Genomic DNA, 13281 nt, shown 5'->3' on the forward strand with positions numbered 1-13281 from the left:
ATAAAACAAGTATGTGTACGAAGAAGTGGCTCAAGTAATCCCTGCCAACAGAATCAAGGTGCTGGGATGTTATGAGAGAAACGGGTATCAAAGGAAGGGATATCCCAAGCTTCCTATGACCTATCGATTCCTGAAAATCCATGACCCCTCTCCATATTATTACTCAGTTCCCATAGCCGAATGTAATACATTCCTATTTTTCCCAAATTGATGTGCCAATCAGCTTGTTCTACCTTCCCAAAATAAATATACTCGAAAGGGCTATGCCCACATGAATGAATAAGATTTTTTTATCACTATCTGTCATGGTTGTAAGTGTTGGTAAAGAAGTTAAGTGATTAGGTCACTTGGCTAAAAGCTGAACTGGGCATATTAATACAATGTGAGAAATTTTTAGCAAGTTTTTAATGTAAAAAATCTTATTGCCCATGCGCAACCTCAAGTGCAGATTCCTAGTCTGATCCCTGCACTAAATATAGTTGTAATTCAAGAGAAGAAGTTCCTTCTCAAACAAATCAAGCCACCTGAATTCGATGGCAAGGGAAGGACCGGTCCAAACTGACACCGAGGTCTGGATCGAATCCATTGAGGATTATTTTGAGGCAGCAGGTATTGCACCCGCTAACCAAGCGATGCTCGCCAAACTGAAGCTTACCGATGAAGCAAGACTTTCGTGGAAGCAATGGTGCAGAGACCAAGGGATCTCGGAAGGGTCAGTTACTTGGGAGAAGCTTAAAAGAACTGTGCGAGGGAGATATCTATCACATGCCTACCACACACACAAGATGAACGAATTCTATGAATTAAAGTAGCTTGGACTATCCCTAGGTGCATACTATTCAAAGTTCGTCTCTCTCTTAAAGTACGCGCCACAAATGGATATGACACAACAGGTGTCAAAGTTTTGTGCTGGGTTAAACCCACCCATTAACACCTGCTTGGAGTCAATGCGTCCAACAGATCTGCAAGACACGCTCATTCGAGCTGCACCAATAATACAAGAGGTGCAAACCAAGCCAAGGAATAACAAAACTTGGTCTTACAGGGATCAGAACAAGGGAATGCTTAGGCCTCAGGCGAAGAGAGCACAGGGCCAAAACCAAGGACAAAGGAAGAAGGCTAGGGCGAACGCTGTCAACAACTTCATTCCTACACAAGGTAATGGTGGCTGAAATCTCTGTTGCTTCCATTGCAACGAGCCTAGTCACTTTAAAAGGCAGTGACCCAAGCTTAGCAAAGGACAACGTCAAGGACCATTCCAAGGAGCCGCCTATGGACAAGGAGCCACCGTCAAGGCCAGAGGAAGAACCTCCAGTGTTGCCAACAAGGAGCTGGGTGATGAGGAAGATCCATCCATGGAAGCTGACATTGAGAGGGCAATCGTTCATGCCGCTCTTCACAAGAAAGGCCCGAATCGCCAATTTTCGGTGATTCAAACTCCATCGGATTATCAAGGTAAAAGCTTCAAAACCTTGATTGATTATGGCAGTACACATTCCTTCATTTCACCACTCTGTGCAAGAAGATTAGGAATAGCCACAAAAGATGCACCTACCTTACTTGTGGAACTAGCAAATGGTCGTGAGGTCTCTTGTACCAGGCAAACTGCTAAGGTGAAATTCCTACTGGGTGGAAAGTCGACTTCGGTCATATTCAAGGTAATGAACCTAGGTGTCCACGAATGTTTGCTCGGTATGGATTGGCTAATACCCAATGATGCCCACATTCATTGTGGAAAGGGCCAAGTTTCCTTTCAAAATTCTGAAGGAGAACTAGTCACAACTGAAGGAGAGGCTAGGAAGCCAAAAATTCAACTGGCCAAAGCAACACAGATAATAAAAGGAGTTAGAAAGGGGCTACCTGTCTATTTGATTAAGCTAAATAAGCTAGATCAGGATCAGGAATCTAGGGAAGAACCTTCATGGTTAAAGAAATATGTAGACGTATTTCCTGAAGAGCTGATTGAACTTCCTCCTCAAAGGGAAGTCGATCACGAAATCAAGCTAACGCCAGGATCTACACCAATCGCAAAGAGACCATATAGGATGTCCATCCCGGAAGCGATTGAGCTGAAGGAGCAACTCAAGCAACTATTAGACCAAGGCTACATCCATCCTAGCATTTCACCATGGGGAGCTCCAGTGTTGTTCCAGAAGAAGAAAGATCGAACGCTTCGGCTATGCATTGACTACAAAGGATTGAATCAATCAATCATTAAAAACAAATATCCCATTCCAAGAATAGATGAACTTCTTGACCGTCTTCAAGCGCAAAGATCTTCTCTAAGATAGATCTCAGGTCTGGATATTATCAAATAAGGATCAAGGAAGAAGATATTCCAAAGACGGCCTTCAGCACAAGGTATGGACACTTTGAATTCCCGGTCATGTCATTCGGGCTGACAAATGCTCCTGCTACCTTCAACAGGTTAATGCAGGATATCTTTAGGCCCTATCTTGATGACTTCGTACTCGTCTTCTTTGACGATACCCTAGTCTACTCCAAGCAGGAAAAAGATCATGAACCCCAGCTTCGCATTGTCCTTGAAACAATGAGGGCACACAAGCTTTATGCCAAGAAGAAGAAGTGTGCATTTTTCAAGCGACAGATTGAATATCTAGGATTCATTGTATCAGCAGAAGGAATTTCAGTAGATCCGGCCAAGGTCAGAGACGTTCTGGAGTGGCCAACACCAACTTATGTCAAAGAAATACGTAGTTTTCTTGGATTAACAGGATGGTACAAGGTCTTTATCAAAAACTATGCTTTGATTGCAGCGCCTCTAACTGATCTACTAAAGAAGCAAGTATCAATTGTATGGTCACCTGCTGAACAGTCCAGCTTTGACAAACTAAAGCAAAGCTTGGTATCAGCACCCATCCTGAAACTTCCTGATCTTAGTAAGAAGTTTGAAGTGATAACTGATGCTAGCGCACTTGCCTTAGGATGTGTGCTCATGCAAGAAGGTCATCCCGTAGCATACTCTTCAAGGAAATTGAAGAGCCATGAAAGGAACTATGCTACCCATGATCTGGAGCTGTTGGCTGTCATCCATGCTCTCAAACTTTGGAGACACTATTTGCTGGATAACAAATTTGCCTTAGTGAAGGACCACAAAAGTCTTAAATGGATTTTCACCCAGAATGAGCTCAATATGAGGCAACGTCGATGGATTGAAGTGCTGGAAGAATATGATTTTGAAATCAAATACCGACCTGGAAAGGAGAATGTAGTTGCCGATGCACTCAGTCGCGAGGCATTTCTGAATTCTCTAATTTTGCAAGATCCATCAACAGCAAGATCTCTAGCTACAAAGGTATCCATGCCAAACAACCCAATTCTTGAGCTAGCTAAGGAAGAGGCATGCCATGACCCAACCTATCAGAAATTGCTAAGGGAGATCCCCATCAAAGATCAAGACCCAAAGCTACAAACGAAGTATCAAGAATTCTCTATCCATAGCGGATTTGTCTACTTTAGGACAAGATTATGTATCCTGGCAAGCCAGTCACTCAAGGAGAAGATACTTTGGGAAGCCCATGACTCCCCTTTCTCAGGACATCCTGGCTATGCCAAGACCCTTAATGCAGTTAGGAAGAGCTATTATTGGGATAGGCTCAAAGGTAACGTTCTCAAATATGTCACAGAATGTCTGTCATGTCAACGCATTAAGGCCAAACATGTCAAAATGCCAGGAAAATTACAACCACTTGACATTCCCCAAATGAAATGGGAATTCATTAGTATGGACTTTGTTGTTGGCCTCCCCCAAGTTCAGGGATGATATAACTCCATTATGGCCGTGGTAGATATGCTCACCAAGGTTGCACATCTTATCCCTGTTAAGACAAACTATAAAGCCTTAGACATTGCAAGGTTATTCATCAAGGAGATTTTCAGACTACATGGGTTACCCAGAAGAATCATTAGTGATCGTGACTCTCTCTTCACATCACACTTCTGGAGGGCTATCTTCGAGGGCATTGGGACTCAACTTTGTTTCAGTATAGCTTACCACCCCCAAATCGATGGTCAAACGAAACGAGTCAACCAAGTCATTGAGGATATGCTTAGGGCACACTGTTGCCACAAACCCAAACAGTGGATTCAATATTTGCCACTGGTTGAGTTTGCCTACAATGCTTCTTACCAACAAAGCATTTAGATGACCCCTTTCCAAGCATTTTATAGGCATGATTGTCGTACTCCTTTAAGCTTTTCGGATCCAACCTTGAGGGTTGAAGCTTCAAAGAAGATGCTGGAAGACATGGATGACAAAATCAAATCAATAAGACAAGACATCCAAGCTGCCAAGGACAGACAGAAGGCTTATACATACTTGAAACATCAAGACAGATCCTTCGTTGAAGGTGATATGATCTTCATTCGTGCCCAAAGAAGAGTTCCCTATCCTTAGGTGAATACAAAAAGCTAAGTCCAAGGTATTGTGGACCCTACAAGATTCTCAAGTGCCTAGGGCCCAATGCTTACAGACTTCAACTCCCTGAAAACCTAAAGGTTCATAATGTATTCCCTATCAGTCTATTGAAAAAGTATGTGCCTAACCCTAGTCACGTGCTTGATGATCAACAAGTTGTAATGCCAAGCCAAGGAGTCCTTGAGCTACGGCCTGACAGGATCTTAGATGTTAGAGAGAGGCATTTGAGATCCAGGACCCTAAGAGAATACCTCATCCAGTGGAAAGATTACCCTGAAGAGGATGCCACTTGGATGGATGAAAGTACTCTCAACCAACAATACCCCCAGATCTTCTCGAGATGAGGACATCTCGATTCCTCTAAGGGGGAGAGAATGTAATATTTCCACAACAAAATATTAACGACTCTGGACCTCTTGCAAAAGCGGTTCAAAGTAACCTCCCGCAATAGAAAAACCTTGGGCTAAGTGCTCCCTCCATATGCATCAACAAACACCAGCCCCGCGTCGTGTATAGGAAGCCGTGGCTCGAAAACCGCAAGCCCAAGAGGGAACACCCCTTCATGGAAAAAAAAGGGATAATTTTTGAAAAAAAAAATTGTATTAACTCCCTCCCCTTCAGCCATTGCATGGCGGGGAGAGGGAGTATGAGCATAAGTGAGTGGTGGAGGGGCATGGGGAGGAGGCATGCAGCCTGCCATTTGTATGGCTACCCCCCCCCCCCCTTCAAGCTATATGAACCCCCCCTCCCAAGCTTGAGGGGAGAGGGGGGGATTGATTGATCGTGTGCTGCCCGTTGCTGCAGCCGTGGAGGAAGCTGCCGTCGCCACCCTGGTCACGCCGCCAAGCTACCACCTTCATCATCACCACCACCACCACCACCACCACCACCATCATCATCATCATCATCATCATCATCATCATCATCATCATCATCACCGTCGTCATCTCCCTCATTGTGATCTTCTTCATCACTCTCTCTCCACGTCATCCCTGTGATACAAAAGCTTGGAAGCTTCTATTGGAAGCTTCTAATTGAAGCCTCCCTAGGCCCAGTTCACCCCGTACCTCCGATTTTCTTAAAATCGTGTCTTGCAAGGCCCAATTTCTGCGCAGAAAAGTAATCTCGGTAGAAGTGACTTCGTAACGCATAAGAGAGCCAAGGGGAAGTTGCTGAATCAAAATCTCTTGCGTCAATGGCTCCTAAGCAAAAGCAGAGGAGCACACACGGGAGATTCCACCCAAAGTACGAGAGTGGACAACGCCCCGAATTCAAATACCCAGGTTCTGAGAAATATTTCCACGTGGAAAAGATGCATAAAGCGTGTTTAATTCTCGTAGGGACGTTTTAAATGCATTTACTCATTCGATTTACAAAGTTTAGTGCATATCGAGTATTTGCAATTGCTTGCACTTCCGTGGTCAAGGGTAGTTGTAATTTTGGATGTATAATGCATAAGTAAAAAGATGAAATTGTGCAAAGGCATCCTTGTTGCATCGGGCAAAGGACAGGGCATATAACACGTAATGCACTTATGTAATGTCCAAATAATCACAATGCATGGAAAGGATTTATGAACCTTGCAAATTGCATGCGATGATAATTACATTTTAGGTTGGGTTAAGTGCTAAAAGGAAGGACTAAATCAATGATGGACTCATGGCATTCGCTCACGCATGGAGTTCTTTTATCAAAGTTTGAATGCATCTTCATTAAAATATTAAAGCATTGAATTCGATGCATCAATGTAGGGTTTATAAGAGTTAGCTCTGAATGTCAATCCTTTAGTTGCATAAAGGCAAAAAAGGTCTATGTTCTCAAAATTGCATGGAATGATGCATCTCACCTATCTTGCAATTACTTACATCTTTTAGGGAAAAGTACTTGCAAATTTAGAAGAAAGTATTTGCATCTCAAAAAGGGAAGATCATCTTAAATCGTAGGTTGGTTAGATCAATTAAGTAATTTCCGTAAATGAGTAGCCTACATGAAATTCATGATTAGTTAGCATATGTTGGTCACCTCAATGTGCTAGGTAGGGTTAAGCTATGTTGAAATTTTGCCTAGTATCGCACTTAGGATGCCGATCTAATATTTCCGATCTCAAAGGTCCTACCCACATTCTCGAAATGTTAGGATTATCTAATCACCCGTGCAAGAACGATCTAGGGTTCTCACCCTAAGGATCAACTGACCAAATGCTAGACTTCCGCAAGGAATCTAGGAACCCTAGGGCCAAAACGTTTATCGGCCTAGTAGGGTTAGGTTTTTTATTGGGTCAAGAAGACTCCCAAGCCCTTATCTTGATCAAAGGTATTCTTGATCAAGAAAGACCGTACGAAGAAAAGATATAATCCCATAAGTCAGATACTGACACCTATCTCGTGCAACAAGTTGCAACATCGTATGGTCTTTTGTCTAAATCACAAAATAGTATTGCCACTCATTAGAACAAGTTTGGCGAGTTCTAATTACAAATCTAATTTTCTAGAGGATGAGTAGTCATCCTACCACATTAATCTTCCTTGGGACTGATTTGCCAAGCTAGGGAAGTTATGAATTTGCCAAGAAAACAGTTAACCAACCAAGTTAGGGCAACGAGATTGCCCAGGATTTATTGACCTTAATATAAGGAAACCTAAGGTATTGACAATTTGGGTCAATAGGGTATAAATCCTAATCCAAGGAAAGAGGGTAAACAAGCAACTCAGCTTACGAAACCCTTGGGATCTTATCAAGTCGCGATTGATCCAGGATCGAATGCTGGAGTCATTCGGGGAGAAGGAATCACACCTTAGCAGGTGGCCGTACACAAACGACCACTGGAATGTTCTTGATTGTACACTTAGGTGCATTGTTTGTACTTCTTGCTCAAGGAACTAATTGTGGAAAAACATCTAATGCTTCAGGTTAAAAGCCTGGAGGGAGAGGCAGTATCAGTTACCTCCGACTGTCTACCTGACCCTATCCAAGGGGGTTGTTAGCCGCGCCGGGTACATAGATCAAACCCGCTGCGAGAGTTCTCTCTGTGGGTGCTACTTGGAGCAGGAGGACCCTTGGGTTCCAGGGGAGGCTCTGGCCATAAATCCCTTGCCTCTTGGTGTTGAGATGACAAGCTCAACACATGCGGACATTAATGATGGACCGCATGGTTAGATGGGTCCACATGTCTACACTTAGCACGTCGGTGGTCATTATGACTCTCACATGGCCACTGACACATTACTTATTATATTCAGGTTGTTACACCTATTTACAGCTGGCATAGTTATAGCGCCAATCGACTAGTGTAGTCGGTTATGCATTGTTTGACTTAGTAGGCCACTTTTCTTTATGTTGTATCTTATCTATACTTTGTGTACATTGAAAAGAGTGTGGAAGAAGAAGAAGATACCAAAAAGAAAACGTTTTGGCCTCCATCTCTCTTCTTGTCTCTTGAGTGAGCTTCTCCTTGTGCATTCTGTGTGTGTTCAGCGCAACATCTTGAGCAAGTCCCCCCACCACGCGATTCTTGACATGGTATCAGAGTCACGCCACTGAGAGAGGCTGATTTCAAAGGCTGAAGTGAAGGAGAAGAAGTAAGGTTTGAGCAAGCAAGCCACAGGTAAGAAGCTCTCCCATTCTTCCACTCTTTCTCTTGGACAGTGCCTGTGGAGGCACCAGAAGTAAAGCAGAGCAAAAATCTCAGATTGCAGTGAGATTTGGTGTGCACGAAGAGCGCTATATATTCTGCAGATATGCCCTTCAAGGCTTTTCCACTGCTATTTTGGCCATCCGAGGTCATTTCAGGCCCCATTTTAGAGCCGCAAGGTTGCGGACAGCAGTTCGAGATACCCTGCAATTTCAGCAGTGTCTACCGTATACAGATGCACAAGTTACAGATTTCAAATCTGTAAGTTCAAAGGTGTTTACCAGCTAATAAACACAAGGTTTATCTGCAAACTGATTCCAGATTGCATATATTGTTAAGCAGACAGTGAAAAGGCTGTCTAGTGCATTGATGTGCACTACAAGTCGAGGGTTGCAGAAGATTTGCTTGCTGTTTGGTATTAGTCTTGTGATAATGGCAAAGAACAGTGGAAACCCCATCATTGAGAAGCTCGATAAGAACAACTATCCTTCATGGAAGTTCCGTGTCACAAACTTCCTTATTGGAAAAAGCCTCTATGAGTTTGTGTCAGGTGAAGAAAAGGAGCTGGAGGTGAGTGATCCTCCAACTACAGAAGAGACAAAGGCACAAAAGGAATGGAATACAAAAGACAAAAAGGTCATGTATTGGCTGTCTACAGTAATTGACAATAATATGCTGGGACATATTAGAAATACAGAGAATTTATATGCAGCTTAGACCATACTTGAAAGTATGTTTTCTGTAAATACAAAGACACGAAAGATTCAACTCAAGCAAGAGTTGAATACATTGAAGAAAGGGAAGATGCCTATCAATGAGTATGCACACTAAAGGTAAGGAGCATTGCAGATGCCTTGGTAGCGATTGATGCAATGCCCGATGATGATTTGGTGTCGTCTACCTTGGGTGGACTTAACAATGAAAAGGCTTGGAAGTCTTTTGTAACTTCCGTATATGTCAGAAAGCCATTTCCAGATTTTGATGAGTTGGTCTCCCTTATGATCACTGAAGAGATCAACAAGCAGAGTGAGGCATCTGAAAGAAGTGGTGAACAGGTCCAAGCTTTCTACTCTAGTTCAGGAAGGGGACGTGGCAAGTTCTCTTCAAGAGGCCGTGGTACAGGACGTGGTAGTGATAATCAGCAAAACAGATTGAATCAGCAATTTGGCGATATGCAGGTTTCAGGAGGTCGTGGTAACTTTAGAGGCAGGGGGAGATTTAGAGGAAGAGGTGGATGGCAGAACAGAGGTTCTAACAACTCTGGTATTGTGTGTCACTACTATGGAAAAACAAGTCATATTACAACCCAATGTTATGCTAAGAAAGATTATATTCGCAGTGGTAAGTTGCAGCAAGGAAACTATGCATCGTCTTTGTAACAGAATGAAGACAAAAATGAAGATTTGTTTGTCTTCACAACAGAATGAAGACAAAAATGAACGTATGTCTGTTATGCAACATATGTTGAATACTGTTACAGGAAAGGGAATACATGATGATGTTTGGTATGTTGATTCAGGTGCATCCAATCATATTACTAGCCATGCAGAATGGTTTGGAGAGATACAGGATTTGCAAAATGCAGGTTATGTGCAAACGGATGATGATTCATGCCACCCAATTTCACACATTGGAAAAGTTCCCTTGTCCTTGCATGATGGTAAGACAAAGAGTCTTTTAGATGTATTACATGTGCCATCTATTACAAAGGACTTGGTGTCAGTCAATCAGATGGTAGAGCAAGGGCTGCAAGTCAGATTTAATGCAAAGGGCTGCTTTGTAGAAGACTTCAATGACAAGTGCAGGTTGGTTGCAAAGGGAAGTAGAGTTGGTTGCAAAGGGACGTATGTTTACTCTGGATGCTAGAATTCCTACTATGAATGCTACTATGTATGCTAAAGGAAAAGGTGTTGTTGCAGATAGTGAAATTTGGCACAAACGCATTGGACATGCAAATGTACAAAGGTTGAAATTAGTGCAGTCCAAAGGGTTGATTACAGGTTTGCCTACATTTAGAGTTGCAGAATTTCATAAGGTATGTGAAGCATGTCAGTTTGGTAAGCAGGCAAGACAACCCTTTTCACATGACAGAGATGTAAGTATAAATATCCTTGATGTTGTGCATATAGATATTTGGGGGCCTACACAAAATGTATCTCTTGGAGGCAGTTCATACTTTGTCACATTCATTGATGATTGTTCTAGAAAGCTGTGGGTATGATCAGATAGCTGACATCTTCACAAAGGCATTGGGTACAGAGAAGCTTCAAAAGTTTCGAAGCTTACTTGGAGTTACAGAGATGTAGTTAAGCTTGAGGGGGAGTGTTGAGATGACAAGCTCAACACATGCGAACATTAATGATCGACCGCCTGGTTAGATGGGTCCACATTGATGGAACCTAGAACGGGCCAGCACTGGCTCGTGTACTAGCCGGACCTCTATCACACGCGCTCAACAACCCCACGGCCTCGCAGCCAGGAGCGTTGATGACACATACATTGCCTTCCTAGACATCTTGCGTTTGTATTACGTCGTTTGTAGTCCATTCTTCTCTCACCCACTACTCCTCAGAGGGAGTCCCTTACACATTGCCTAATGGCACGAAGCATAGACATAGGGGGTCCTCCAACGGCTGAATGTCGCCACCCCTCTGCGACTCTCCTACACCTTGGGGATTGGCCCCTCGGTGCGTCGCTCAACATATAAACATTTCGCACAAAATCCACTCAAGGTACTATTTAATCGTATACAGGAATGTACCATTGTCCTTACTTCTCTTTTCCCTAGACCCCACGACTAGCCTATGGCTTAGGGTATCCTGTCTCTCACTCAACGTGGGTCAATGTCCTAATGAAAGCAATTGCTGTGCATCCAGGATTGCTGATACCTTTAAATATTTCCATGATTTATGCATAGTGTGGATGCCAAGTGCTCAAACAATTATGAAATCAATATTGTGCACATGTGGAAAACATCCTTTCAATGATTTTCAACTACCGTTCTTATGCGGCGTTGCACGAACCTAGCACCGAGGAAACCCTCGTGCTACTAGGCTCTTATTTTATAATTATTCACCGACCTATATGGCATGCAAATAAAAACAGCAATCTTTTCATCATTTGACTCCACATTTAGACACATTCTAACCACTCTACCCTCCCATCGATCAAATGCTGCATTGTTGTATAGATTTATAGGGCATCTTGCCATCATTTTATGTGTAAAAAGCGAGAGAAACACACTAGAACAAGAAGGTGGGGTCGAACTGAGGCAAATCCTCATGCTTCAGTCCCCACAAACATTCATAAACATTTTTCTTAATTTTCATTAATTTTCCACATCCAAAATGCATTTCCCCTATTTTTAGTGATTTTTCTCTATTTTCCTTGTATTTTCCCTTATTTTTTGCATTATTTAATTACTAAAAATTCAAAATAGGTTATGGGCTGTGGCCCTTAGTTCCTTCTTGAAACAAAAATGAAAATTTAGTTGGTGTTCCTATTTATTCCTCCATTTTTATGCCCAAAAACATCATTTTTCCTTGATTTTCCATATTTTACGTGTTTTAGTGTATTATTTTGAGTCACAAGATGCATGATTTTCTGATTTTCTGATTATGATCAACAAGTACTCATGGAAAACAGCAACATAAACAATTTTTAGCCCACATGAACAACATTTTATCAATCAAAAGCCATGAAATCTCAAATTTCCTTTGAAAAAAATTGAATTACCGCTTATTTGCGTGTTTCGAGTTTCATGTCCATGGCTGCAAATCTAAAAATCAGCAGCACTTCATGCTCATGACGATCACAAGTCACCATTTCCAGCCCGTGGAGCAATCCGATCGATGCCGGACAAGCCTCCACCATTCTTTCTTCTTCCTTCCTCTTCCCACATGAACTTGCCTTTAGAAGAGAGAGAGGGAGGAGAGAGAAAGACTGAAATCAGAGATCTTCAAAGAGACCATCATTGATGGGCGAAGTGCGGCGATAGAGTCAGCATTCAGGAGGGAAGCAAGGGCCAATGTCTATTGGATAGGTTGTGTGCAGGCTGGAGATGGCATCATCAAGATCTAAGCGCAAAAATCGGCGCCTGCTGTCCACGTTTCTTCATCCTCTGTCTCTCCACGATTTCATGCTATCTTTTATGTTGCATAAAATTTCTTGGGCTCCCAAAGGTCAAACTACTTTGGCCACTCCAATGTCCACCTCTTCAAATCTTGCCCAACTTCTTGGCCATTTCCCCGTCCAGAATCGGAATTGAGCTCTGAAAAATCATGGGCGTCCGGCTTAGCATCCCGCATTGGCCAGCAGCTCGTGTCAACCCTCATGACTATCTGAAAAATTATGAAAAATCAACAAGTGTCGCTTGGGCACCTTTAAAGCACTTTGGTGCTTAAAATCGTCCTAGGTCGAGCCGCCGCCTTTGACAGTGAATATTTTTCCCTTGATATTCATAATTTTTAGCTATTTTTAAGCAATTCCCGGCACCAAAATTCCACTCTCATTGGCGACCACGGGATAGGGCGTCTCAGCCCGTCGAATCCAGGAACATATCTGCACATAAACAACCAAAGAAGCATCAAACGGATACAAAACAAACATATAATAGAAGTCAGCACAATGCTCCCCCTACCCCTGACAGAACCAAGGCATGACATCAACAAGGAGTAGGCCTAGCATCATCTAATAGAAGATCCGAAGCGAGTGACTGACCACCTGCTCCAACATAGCCAAACTAAAAAAACCCTATCAAAGAGGTTGCCCTAAGTGTTAGTCTGAACTACTTACCAACTAAAGACAACACAACTAGGAGCTCCTACAAGGCGAGGACTCCTATAGCCTGATCAAGGCGTATTTGCTTTCAGTACATTTCTTCTTTTAGGGTTTTTATTTTATTAACATACTTGGGCATGTAAAAAGGAGGGATCTGAGCGTAGTGACCTAAGGAGAACAGGGCATCGGCCTCAGGACCTGTCTCGGCACCCAAGAACCTACCAATCTCTAACTGCCTCACTACTAACAAGAACTCCTAGAACGGCTGCCTAGCAGGCTAGCAGAACAGGGCCACTCGGACTTTCTTCTAAAACAGGTCTTTCGATGCCTGACAATGTCTTTATAGGAGGCAATGACTACTCCGACCTCCCTCAAACATACTTAGCCTAAACCTGGGACTTCATGCCTTGGTTGCCGGTCCCCAACAAAAATA

The sequence above is a fragment of the Lygodium microphyllum genome, chromosome 26, assembly GCF_053477565.2.
Source record: "Lygodium microphyllum isolate KBCC chromosome 26, Lygodium_microphyllum_v1.1.10, whole genome shotgun sequence".
NCBI lineage: Eukaryota > Viridiplantae > Streptophyta > Polypodiopsida > Schizaeales > Lygodiaceae > Lygodium > Lygodium microphyllum.